The following is an 11547-nucleotide window of genomic DNA, read 5'->3' on the forward strand; positions in this document are numbered from 1 at the left end:
TCTCCGCACACACAGGCTCAGTAGATCCTGGCACAGTTTTAGAGTCTACTCACCTGCACAAACAATCAGCTCCTAACTGTAATTTTTCAAACACAGGGCTCCATTTAACAACGATGCATTACCCCTCTAGCACTCGCTGAGGGATCATGTCATCCTTTCTGTATTTAACAAACAGCCGTAATCTAAGATTGGGTACCCAGCAACAGCCTTTCCGGCTTCAGTGACTCCTTCCACGCACTGCTGGGTCCCCGCCAGGTTAATCATGCACCTACGCAGACCATACTTACCTACCTTTAAAAATCTCTTCCCAGGAGAAGACCGGGTAAGAGAAGCAGCAGGGGGCAGATGGGGGCGGGGCCTAACAATTTGCGTCATTAATGCTGTGATTCATGCAGAATCACAACTTAAGCTCCGCCCCCTTCATGGAGACCCGCGATCACCGTGGGTATTCTCCTCATTCTGCCCACTTCACTAGCAAGTGGGCAGAATGCGGGAGAAATGCCTACCCTTCCGGGGGTGCGGGGGGTTACCCAAAAAATCGGGAGTGTCCCGCGAAAACCGGGAGGGTAGGCATGTATGACGCAGACTGACTGTCGCGCATGACAGAGTAGCCCGTCGCTGGCATCGATGGGCTGCCAGCAGCTGTGTGGAGGGCGCCGCTGACGAGTTGGACGTCGCTGGCCCTCGCCGGAGGGGTGAGTAATTCTAAATACCAGGGGCATATTTCTTTGTATCACTGTGATACTAAACGAAATATGTCGCTGGTACTTCGGATCGTTGTTAAACGGGGCCCACAGCCCGTACTGTGACAGTTAGGAGCTGATTGGTTGGAGCACCATTTAAGATTAGTAACCAGGGATAACAAGAATATCATTCATACTTGCCGACATTCCTGGGCAGCTGCCCGGGAGCAGCAAGAGGGGACCTGCTGCTCGGCCAGACGATAGACGTAATTTATTCCCCGCCCCCTTTCCAAGAAACCCCCACGATTTGCGGGTCCATGAGGAGGGGCGGGGCTAAATGACACGATTTGTGCCATTTAGCCACGCCTCTTCCCTACGGACCAGAAAATTCCTGCTAAAATATCCCTATCCTACCCACTTCATTAGGAAGTGGGCGGGATGCGGGAGATTTGCCTACTCTTCCGGGGATGCGGAGGGTTACCCAAAAAATTGGGAGCCTCTCGCGATTCCCGTTGAGAGTAGGCATGTATGATATCATTCCTTCATATGTTTTCACTCTCCAAGGCTTAGTACATAGACCCCTTAGTTACAAGGTGACTCCACTTTACCACACGCATCACCTAAAAGTACATTTCTACTTTTTGGCCCTATAGTCTGGGAGAGCCCAGTGAGGGGTTCCTAGTGCGCGGGAGGTGTGACAGTGCGATTTGTGTCATCATGGTCCCACCCCTCCTAGCTGTGTGTCCAATGGGGCCATGAATATCGCTCTTCAAACCTGGACCTAATTCCCATAGGAAGTAGTGAGGCTACTAGACCCTCAAGCAAACCCCTGAAAACTTTTAGCTTTCTGAGCTTGATGAATAATATGGTTCCCCATACTAGTGTATGCAGTGGTGGATTGCATGTTGGTCGCAAGGAGACACCGTTGATCTCTTTATAAATAGTCCCTGTCTTCATTCCTACAAAAGTAGGTGGAAAATAATCTTTTCACCTACCCCAAGGAATGATGACTTTGCCCCTAAGTACATCATGTGTCAGTGATGCCTTTGTTTCCTATTGAATATATAGGCTTCAACAAAATGGCTTCTGCCACTGGGGCTGGGTAACAGGAGGGAAGCAATCGGGAAGCCAACTGCCTAAATACCGGCAGCCGGCTTCCCGACTGTCATATCCCGGCAAGGGTGAAATGCCGGGCGTCTAGATGTAGACGCCCGCATTTCCCCGACGCCGGGAGACCGGCGCCCGGCATCCCGATCATAGTGATGCTGGGCGCCGCGAGCGGACAGCCGCGGGGGGGGAGGGTTAGGTTTAGAGCTCCCGGGGGGGACTTAGGGTTAGGCACTTCCCCGGGAGGGTTAGGGTTACGCTAGGGGGAGGGAGGGTTAGGGTTAGACACTCCGGGGGGGACTTAGGGTTAGGCACCCCCCGGGAGACTTAGGTTTAGGCACCCGGGAAGGGGGTGGTTAGGGTTAGGCACTTAGAGGGGGGATTAGGGTTAGGCACTTGGGGGGAAAGTTAGGGTTAGGCACCCCTAAGGAGGGTTAGGGTTAAGGGGGTTAGGTTAGGTTAGTAGATACTTACCTATCCACGATCGGGATTTCCAGCGCTGTCGGGCTTCCGCTGCTTCTAACTCTGCTCTTGTTGGGCTGCCGCTGACGGGAATCGAACCGCCGTAACAGGAACACTGTAGATGTGAGAGAGTGATAGCTGCATTTTTTTTTTGCTATTTACAATACAGCATTATTATAAGAAAGGGTTATTATATTCTGTCACTAGAAATAGGTTTCTTTTTTCCCTCTTGAAGTTGCAGGAGAACCTGTTGGGACCACAGGTGGGGGCGCATCCTATGAGCTCAGTGCCATCTCTCAGGGACATGAAGCTGGTCCACCAGCGAAGGTGGCAGGTTACCACGGCAACCGTGCATCTGTTGTCTAGACAATGAGCATCGCGGGTCGCTCTTGGCGTCATGCCCTCTATATTCACAGCCTTGCACGGCAGTCATATTTCTGTCCCAGGGTGATAGGTTCTGACGAAAAAAGTGGCATAAAAGTATTTTTAACTTGTCGAATGGAAAACAATTAGACCAGGCATGAACGTCTTTATAATTATCTTATGTTATCTTACGTGTCTCATCTCGGCTACAGTCCTGTCAGGTGATACTGTTCACTGGAAATCCGATTACTGCCTGATGAATTACGCCTTGTCTTAGAATGTGCCGATAATTATTTATTTTATGCTCTCCCCCGGTTGAATAAAAATGGAGGCACTTGAACTGACAGGCGACACTTTATACAAGAATTACTGCAAGTGCCGCGGGTATATGGTACAGGGGCGGGGCTAATATGATGATATTCATAGAGAATCGCATCACCACGCAATGAAGTGGCAGGATGGGGGTGGGTGGTACCCAGGGGAACCGCCTCACACACATTCGTCAGCCTACCGGATATTCTGGGAATGTAAGCAAATATGGGGTATGTGCTCATGCCCAGAGATTATAATGACGGTAGCTACCACTAGTGAACTGCTTCTGATTGGCTGTATACAAATGCTGCGCTGACCCTGATAGGTGCTTTCTGCCTTGCATTGTTCAAAGTTAAGTTCTAATTTAAGTTTTAGAGGGTCAGGTAACTAACCCTCTAATAGAGGAACTGTGTATAAATTCAGTGCACGTCCTGGAACCTGACATTAAAGGAGGGAATGGGGCCCTCAGACAGTGGAGCTCACTGGAGATTTCCCTTGTAAACCTGTGAGGCTGTCAGAACCCGATTAGGGAAGGGGGCACAGGTGACACATGCTCCAGACCCTCTCTCTCAGGGACCCCCCAGCCTTTGGTTACAGCTGCATTGCAAGCTGGAGAAATTGAAAATTAGATGGAGGGTGGAGTCCGAGCAGGGGGAAGGGGTGATCAGAGAATGTGCTGCTTACCAGCTGTACTTGTGTCGCTCCACACCTGTGTTTGGCATAATGTGAATATAGGGCTCTATGTGGCATAATGTGTATAAGAGGTACTACTTTGTGACATAATGTGTATAAGGGGCTCTACTGTGTGGTGTAATGTGTATAAGGGACTCGACTGTGTGGTGTACTGTGTATAAGGGGTTCTACTGTGTGGTGTAATGTGTATAAGGGGTACTACTGTGTAGTGTAATGTGTATAAGGGGCTCTACTGTGTGGTGTAATGTGTATAAGGGGCTCTACTGTGTGGTGTAATGTGTATAAGGAGTACTACTGTGTGGTGTAATGTGTATAAGGGGTACTACTGTGTGGTGTAATGTGTATAAGGGGCTCTACTGTGTGGTGTAATGTGTATAAGGGGCTATACTGTGTGGTGTAATGTGTATAAGGGGTACTACTGTGTGGTGTAATGTGTATAAGGTGTACTACTGTGTGGTGTAATGTGTATAAGGGGTACTACTGTGTGTTGTAATGTGTATAAGGGGTACTACTGTGTGGTGTAATGTATATAAGGGGTACTACTGTGTGGTGTAATGTGTATAAGGGGCTCTACTGTGTGGTGTAATGTGTCTAAGGGGCTCTACTGTGTGGTGTAATGTATATAAGGGGTACTACTGTGTGGTGTAATGTGTATAAGGGGTACTACTGTGTGGTATAATGTGTATAAGGGGCTCTAATGTGTGGTGTCTGTGTATAAGGGGTACTACTGTGTGGTGTAATATGTATAAGGGGCTCTACTGTGTGGTGTATTGTGTATAAGGGGTACTACTGTGTGGTGTAATGTGTATAAGGGGCTCTACTGTGTGGCGTAATGTGTCTAAGGGGCTCTACTGTGTGGTATAATGTGTATAAGGGGTATTACTGTGTGATGTAATGTGTATAAGGGGTACTACTGTGTGGTATAATGTGTATAAAGGGCTCTAATGTGTGGTGTCTGTGTATAAGGGGTACCACTGTGTGATGTCATTTGTATAAGGGGCTCTACTGTGTGGTGTATTGTGTATAAGGGGTACTACTGTGTGGTGTAATGTGTATAAGGGGTACTACTGTGTGGTGTAACGTGTATAAGGAGCACTACTGTGTGGTGTAATGTGTATAAAGGGTACTACTGTGTGGTGTAATGTGTATAAGGGGCACTACTGTGTAGTGTAATGTGTATAAGGGGCTCTACTGTGTGGTGTAATCTGCATAAGGAGCTCTACTGTGTGGTTTAATATGTATACGGGGTACTACTGTGTGTTGTAATGTGTATAAGGAGCTATACTTTTTGGTGTAGTGTGTATAAGGCAGGGCTCGACAAATCCCGGGGGCCAGGTCGCCATGGCTACCAGATTTGCTGCCTGGCTACTAGATTTTGTAGTGAGGGAGGTAGCAGATCCTCATCAGCTCCGGCAGAGATTCGTGCCTATAGTATTACGGTGTTCATATCATGCACAGGAGTGCATGTACTGAGTGGTGACTGCTGTGCCTCTGTCCGTCCCGGCCTGCGCTGATGACCCCTCTCCATCCTGGCCTGCTCTGATCCCTGCTGTCTGTCCCAGTCTGCGCTGATCCTCCTGTACGTCTCAGCCGTCTACTGTCTCTGGCTGTATAGAGCTCTCTGGTAGTAGGGTCTATGCGTGGCCAGGGATTGCGGAGAGGCTTCAGAGGAATAGTGGTGTGACCACGAGGGGTGGGGGGGTTTGTTGTACTTTCTGGCACCATTGTTTTATGTGAAATGTGGTCCGTTATTACTGGAGGGTGGGCGGTGGAGCAGAGGAGCTGTGCAAAGCAGTGAGGGGCCTCCATTTTACTGTATCCATTCAACTGTGACCATTTTGTGGACTAGTATAGTGTGTATAACAGTTGCATAACACACAGAGCTGTGCTCCTCACTCACGTAATTTTTTGGGGGGGATGGTGGTCTGGCTCCTACACTTTCATCCTGGCTCCTAGATTTTAGAAAAAATTGTCAAGCCCTGGAATACAGGGCACTACTGTGTGGTGTAATGTGTATAAGGTGCTCTACTGTGTGGTGTAATGTGTATATGGAGCACTACTGTGTGGTGTAATGTGTATAAGGAGCACTACTGTGTGGTGTAATGTGTTATAAGAGGTACTGCTGTGTGCTGTAATGTGTATAAGGGGTACTACTGTGTGGTGTAATGTGTATAAGGGGTACTACTGTGTGGTGTAATGTCTATAAGGGGCACTACTGTGTGGTGTAATGTGTATAAGAGGTACTACTGTGTGATGTAATGTGTATAAGGGGAACTACTGTGTGGTGTAATGTGTATAAGGGGCTCTACTGTGTGGTGTAATGTATACAAGGGCTACTACTGTGTGGTGTAATGTGTATAATAAATAAGGTAACAGGACCTCAGTTACATATATACGTATAATCAATAGTATGGCCTTGGTACAAATTCTTTTTCTACATTGTCCCCATACTTGTCTAAGCATTTGTTCCAACGGTACACCAAGGCATCTATCCCGGGATAGAAGAAATCAGTGTCGCGCCTGAAGCCAGGACATGACGGCTTGCTGAACTTCACCATTGGTAGGGAATCGCCTTACAGCCCGGTGCTTCTTCAATGGTCCAAAGATATGGAAATCACTTGATGCCAGGTCAGGGCTGTAGGGAGGCTGGTCCAGTACCAACCAATGGTAGCACCGTAACACATGTGCGGTTGGCTGAGTGTGGCTTGGCGTTATTGTGCAGCAAAGCGACGCCTCTTTGCAACAACCCAGGCCGCAAACTGTCTCAAAGTGTCACAATAGCGGACAGCATTCACAGTATCTCCCTTGTTGAGGAAATCAATAAGAAGTACATCTTGTGGTCCCAAAACACGGTCACCACGCCATGACCTTCTTTGCTGATGGAGTTCTTTTGAATTTTTGGAAGGTGCAGACGATGCACGTTACCATGCACCCACATTTCATCACTTGTAACAATTCGCTGCAGGAATTGCAGTCTCTCCTCATGGTACCGCATCAATCTCGGGAGATTCAATCCCATCCTATTGGTTTTGTGAACTTCTGTGAGTTACTTCGGTCCCAGGGTGGACACTCTTTCCTGTACCCCAGTTGGTCATGAGCGATGTTGTAACAATTTCATTAAGATGTTCAGTTCCTCAGCAATATCACTAACTCAGATGCATCTGTCCCCCTGAATCAGACCTTCAATGCGGCACAAATGGTCATCTCTGGTGGACGTGCCTGGCCGGATGGATCGCTGCTCATCTTGAACGTCTGTCCTGCTGTTATGAAAGGCAGTGCCCCAAACCAGTTTCCGTGACACGACGTTATCACCGTTATCACTATACACCATAAGACAAGTTGGCGATGGATTTCAGCTGCTGAATTAGAAAACTGATCACACTACGCACCTCAATGCGTGACCGTGTTTCCGCCATCTTACAACTGCTGTGGGGATAGTATGACTGATATGAGGCGCAGTGTAATGGCTGTGAGGGGATGCAGTGGTACCTGCTCCTGCCAGGCGAGAAGTTAGAATGAGATAGAGAACATTACACACGTGAGAGACCTTACTTACTTGAACCACCATCGTACATTAGTTTGCAGGGAGGCGCCAAACATCCTAGCACAGGCCATGTCTGCATGTACAGTATGTGTGTGACTGTATGTATGTGATTGTATGTTTATATACTGTGTGTGTGTTGCTGGGTACACACTAAACAGATATATCTGCAGATGATGGTTGTTCGTACATCATCTGTGTTCAGTGTGTAGGAGGGGCATACTTACCTACTTTGCTGGGCAGCTTTCCGGGAGCAGCAGGAGGGGACCTGCTGCTCTCCTCTTCGGGGGGCGGGACCAGACGATAGACGGCATTAGGCCCCGCCCCCTTTACAGAAACCCACGTGATTCGCGGGTCCGTGAGGAGGGGGCGGGGCTAAATGACGCGATTTGCCTAATTTAGCCCCGCCCCTACCCGACGGACCCGATAATTTCAGGTAAAATCTCCCCATCCTGCCCACTTCACTAGGAAGTGGGCGGGATGCGGGAGATATGCCTACTCTTCCGGGATCGCGGGGGGTTACCCGAAAAATCGTGAGCCTCCCGCGATTCCCGGGAGAGTAGGCATGTATGAGGAGGGGGCGGGTCCCACAGGGCTGTAGTGTCATTTCGGGAGAGGGGTGTCGGGGGCAGTGGGCCTCCCAGCAGTTTGGGAAGAGCAGGGGTGCACTTAGCATGATGCGGAAAAGGGAGGTGACACATGTCCACACGGCACGAGGACCTGATCCCACTGTTCCAAATGTTGCTCTTTAGGAAACCCCCAAGAATTGAGTGCTTTGGGCCCTCAATAGCTTTAATCCAGCTCTAGGGCCAGTCCGACCCTGGTCAGTTGCAGTGGGTGTGATTACGTATGCAGAGCACTGAGACGACAGCATGAGAGGCTCTCTTGGTTCTATTCTGGGAACCCATTCTACAGGTTTTATTTCAACTGTGGCCATGACAGTGTGGTCCATGGGCGTAACTACCATAGGTACAAGGGGTGCAGCTGCTATGGGGCCCAGAGCCCAGGGGGTCCCATCTTCCTTGTCAAAGTTACATGTGTTATATACATTTTATATACATTTTTCATGATTGGGTGGTACATAGGGTCCCTTAGAAACTTTTGAATTGGTGCCTGTAAATACCTAGATGTGCCCCTGGTGCATACATGCCTACCCTCCCGGTTTTCGTGGGAGGCTCCCGATTTTTCTGGTAACCCCCCGCACCCCCGGAAGGGTAGGCATTTCTCCCGCATTCTGCCCACTTCCTAGTGAAGTGGGCAGAATTAGGAGAATACCTGCGGCAATCGCGGGTCTCCGTAAAGGGGGCGGGGCTTAAGCTGTGATTCTGCATGAATCACAGCATTTGGCCCCACCCCCTATGTAAATTGTGCCCAATCGCGGCAATTTTACCGCGCGGGGGCGGGGCTTAATGACGCGTATCGTCAAGCCCCGCCCCCGTCGGCCCCCTGCTGCTTCTCTTACCCGGGCTTCTCCCGGGAAGAGAATATTAAAGGTAGGCAACCCTGCCCTGGTGTCGTGGCTCCTGATCTCTCCCCATCTCTCTCCCTCATCCTCATGTTTACTATAACTCATAACTTAGAGAAAGTTGAGCAGCAAAGTTTTCCTTTGTGCGATTCATTTAGCATTGCGGGGATGTAGCTCCCAGGTTAAGCGCTAGTCCACGGGTTATCAAAGTCAGCCCTCAGGACCCCAAACAGTGCATGTTTTCCAGGTCTCCTTACAGGATCACAAGTGAAATAATTAGCTCCAACTGTGGATCATTTAAAATGAATACACCTGTGCACTTGCTGGGTGACCTGGGAAATGTGTCAGTGAGTAATGAGTACACCTGTGCACCTGCTGGGTGACCTGGGAAATGTGTCAGTGAGTAATGACTACACCTGTGCACCTGCTGAGTGACCTGGGAAATGTGTCAGTGAGTAATGAGTATACCTGTGCACCTGCTGGGTGACCTGGGAAATGTGTCAGTGAGTAATGACTACACCTGTGCACCTGCTGGGTGACCTGGGAAATGTGTCAGTGAGTAATGAGTACACCTGTGCACCTGCTGAGTGACCTGGGAAATGTGTCAGTGAGTAATGAGCACACCTGTCCACTTGCTGGGTGACCTGGGGAATGTGTCAGTGAGTAATGAATACACCTGTGCACCTGCTGAAACCCCCATACCTGTGCACCTGCTAGGTGACCTGGGAAATGTGTCAGTGAGTATTGAGTACACCTGTGCACCTACTGGGTGACCGTGGAAATGTGTCAGTGAGTAATGAATACACCTGTGCACCTGCTGGGTGACCTGGGAAATGTGTCAGTGACTAATGAATACACCTGTGCACCTGCTGGTGACTTGGGAAATGTGTCAGTGAGAAATTAATACACCTGTGCACCTGCTGGGTGACCTGGAAATAGTGAACTGTGTGGGTTCCTGAGGACCGAGTTTGAGGACCACTGTGCTATTCAATTACTCCCACAGTAAACCTCCTGAGGATGTGAGCAGAAATCTGTGTTCACTAGAGAGTTGGGGTCTAGCTACGAGCTTACCACATGTGATAGCTGCATTGCTCCCTCCACATAACCCAGGAGATGCAGATTACCGAGGCTCATACCTGGGGTTTAAGGTGTATTTCCCGGATTAAATGCCGGACGTGATTCAGTCAATTGAATAGCTCTGGGCACTTAACCTGAGAGTTACATCTCCCACGATGCAAATGTAATCACCCCCTAAAGCTGGGCATTCACTATCCAATTTTCTGTCAGATATCTGTCCAATCTGGCTGGTTGGAATGAAAACCTGGTAATGTATGGGAGCAAATGACAATCGTCCATTTGCTCACAAACAATGGAAAATAGCCAAAAATGGTTAAAACACACAAATGTAACTAATTTGATCAATTTTTTTTGTCCTTTTTTCAGTGTTTAAAACCATATGATCGACTGTCATTTGCTCCCATACATTACCAGGTTTTATTCCAACCAGCCAGATTGGACAGATATCTGACAGAAAATTGTATAGTGGATGCCCAGCATTAGTCCCCTAAGCAACACTTTCATCAGAAGGTGTATATAGTTATACATAAAGTATAGGTAAGTTACCTTTCATCAGAAGGTGTATATAGTTATACATAGAGTATAGGTAAGTTTCCTTTCATCAGAAGGTGTATATAGTTATACATAAAGTATAGGTAAGTTACCTTTCATCAGAAGGTTTATATAGTTATACATAGAGTATAGGTAAGTTACCTTTCATCAGAAGGTGTATATAGTTATACATAAAGTATAGGTAAGTTACCTTTCATCAGAAAGTGTATATAGTTATACATAGAGTATAGGTAAGTTACCTTTCATCAGAAGGTTTATATAGTTATACATAAAGTATAGGTAAGTTACCTTTCATCAGAAGGTTTATATAGTTATACATAGAGTATAGGTAAGTTACCTTTCATCAGAAGGTTTATATAGTTATACATAGAGTATAGGTAAGTTACCTTTCATCAGAAGGTGTATATAGTTATACATAGAGTATAGGTAAGTTACCTTTCATCAGAAGGTTTATATAGTTATACATAGAGTATAGGTAAGTTACCTTTCATCAGAAGGTGTATATAGTTGTACATAGAGTATAGGTAAGTTACCTTTCATCAGAAGGTGTATATAGTTATATATAGAGTATAGGTAAGTTACCTTTCATCAGAAGGTTTATATAGTTATACATAAAGTATAGGTAAGTTACCTTTCATCAGAAGGTTTATATAGTTATACATAGAGTATAGGTAAGTTACCTTTCATCAGAAGGTTTATATAGTTATACATAGAGTATAGGTAAGTAACCTTTCATCAGAAGGTGTATATAGTTATACATAGAGTATAGGTAAGTAACCTTTCATCAGAAGGTGTATATAGTTATACATAGAGTATAGGTAAGTTACCTTTCATCAGAAGGTGTATATAGTTATACATAGAGTATAGGTAAGTAAACTTTCATCAGAAGGTGTATATAGTTATACATAGAGTATAGGTAAGTAACCTTTCATCAGAAGGTGTATATAGTTATACATAGAGTATAGGTAAGTTACCTTTCATCAGAAGGTTTATATAGTTATACATAAAGTATAGGTAAGTTACCTTTCATCAGAAGGTGTATATAGTTATACATAGAGTATAGGTAAGTTACCTTTCATCAGAAGGTTTATATAGTTATACATAGAGTATAGGTAAGTTACCTTTCATCAGAAGGTGTATATAGTTATACATAGAGTATAGGTAAGTTACCTTTCATCAGAAGGTGTATATAGTTATACATAGATTATAGGTAAGTTACCTTTCATCAGAAGGTTTATATAGTTATACATAAAGTGTAGGTAAGTAACCTTTCATCAGAAGGTGTATATAGT

The sequence above is a fragment of the Taudactylus pleione genome, unplaced genomic scaffold, assembly GCF_031769625.1.
Source record: "Taudactylus pleione unplaced genomic scaffold, aTauple2 ptg000449l, whole genome shotgun sequence".
In the NCBI taxonomy this organism is placed as follows: domain Eukaryota; kingdom Metazoa; phylum Chordata; class Amphibia; order Anura; family Myobatrachidae; genus Taudactylus; species Taudactylus pleione.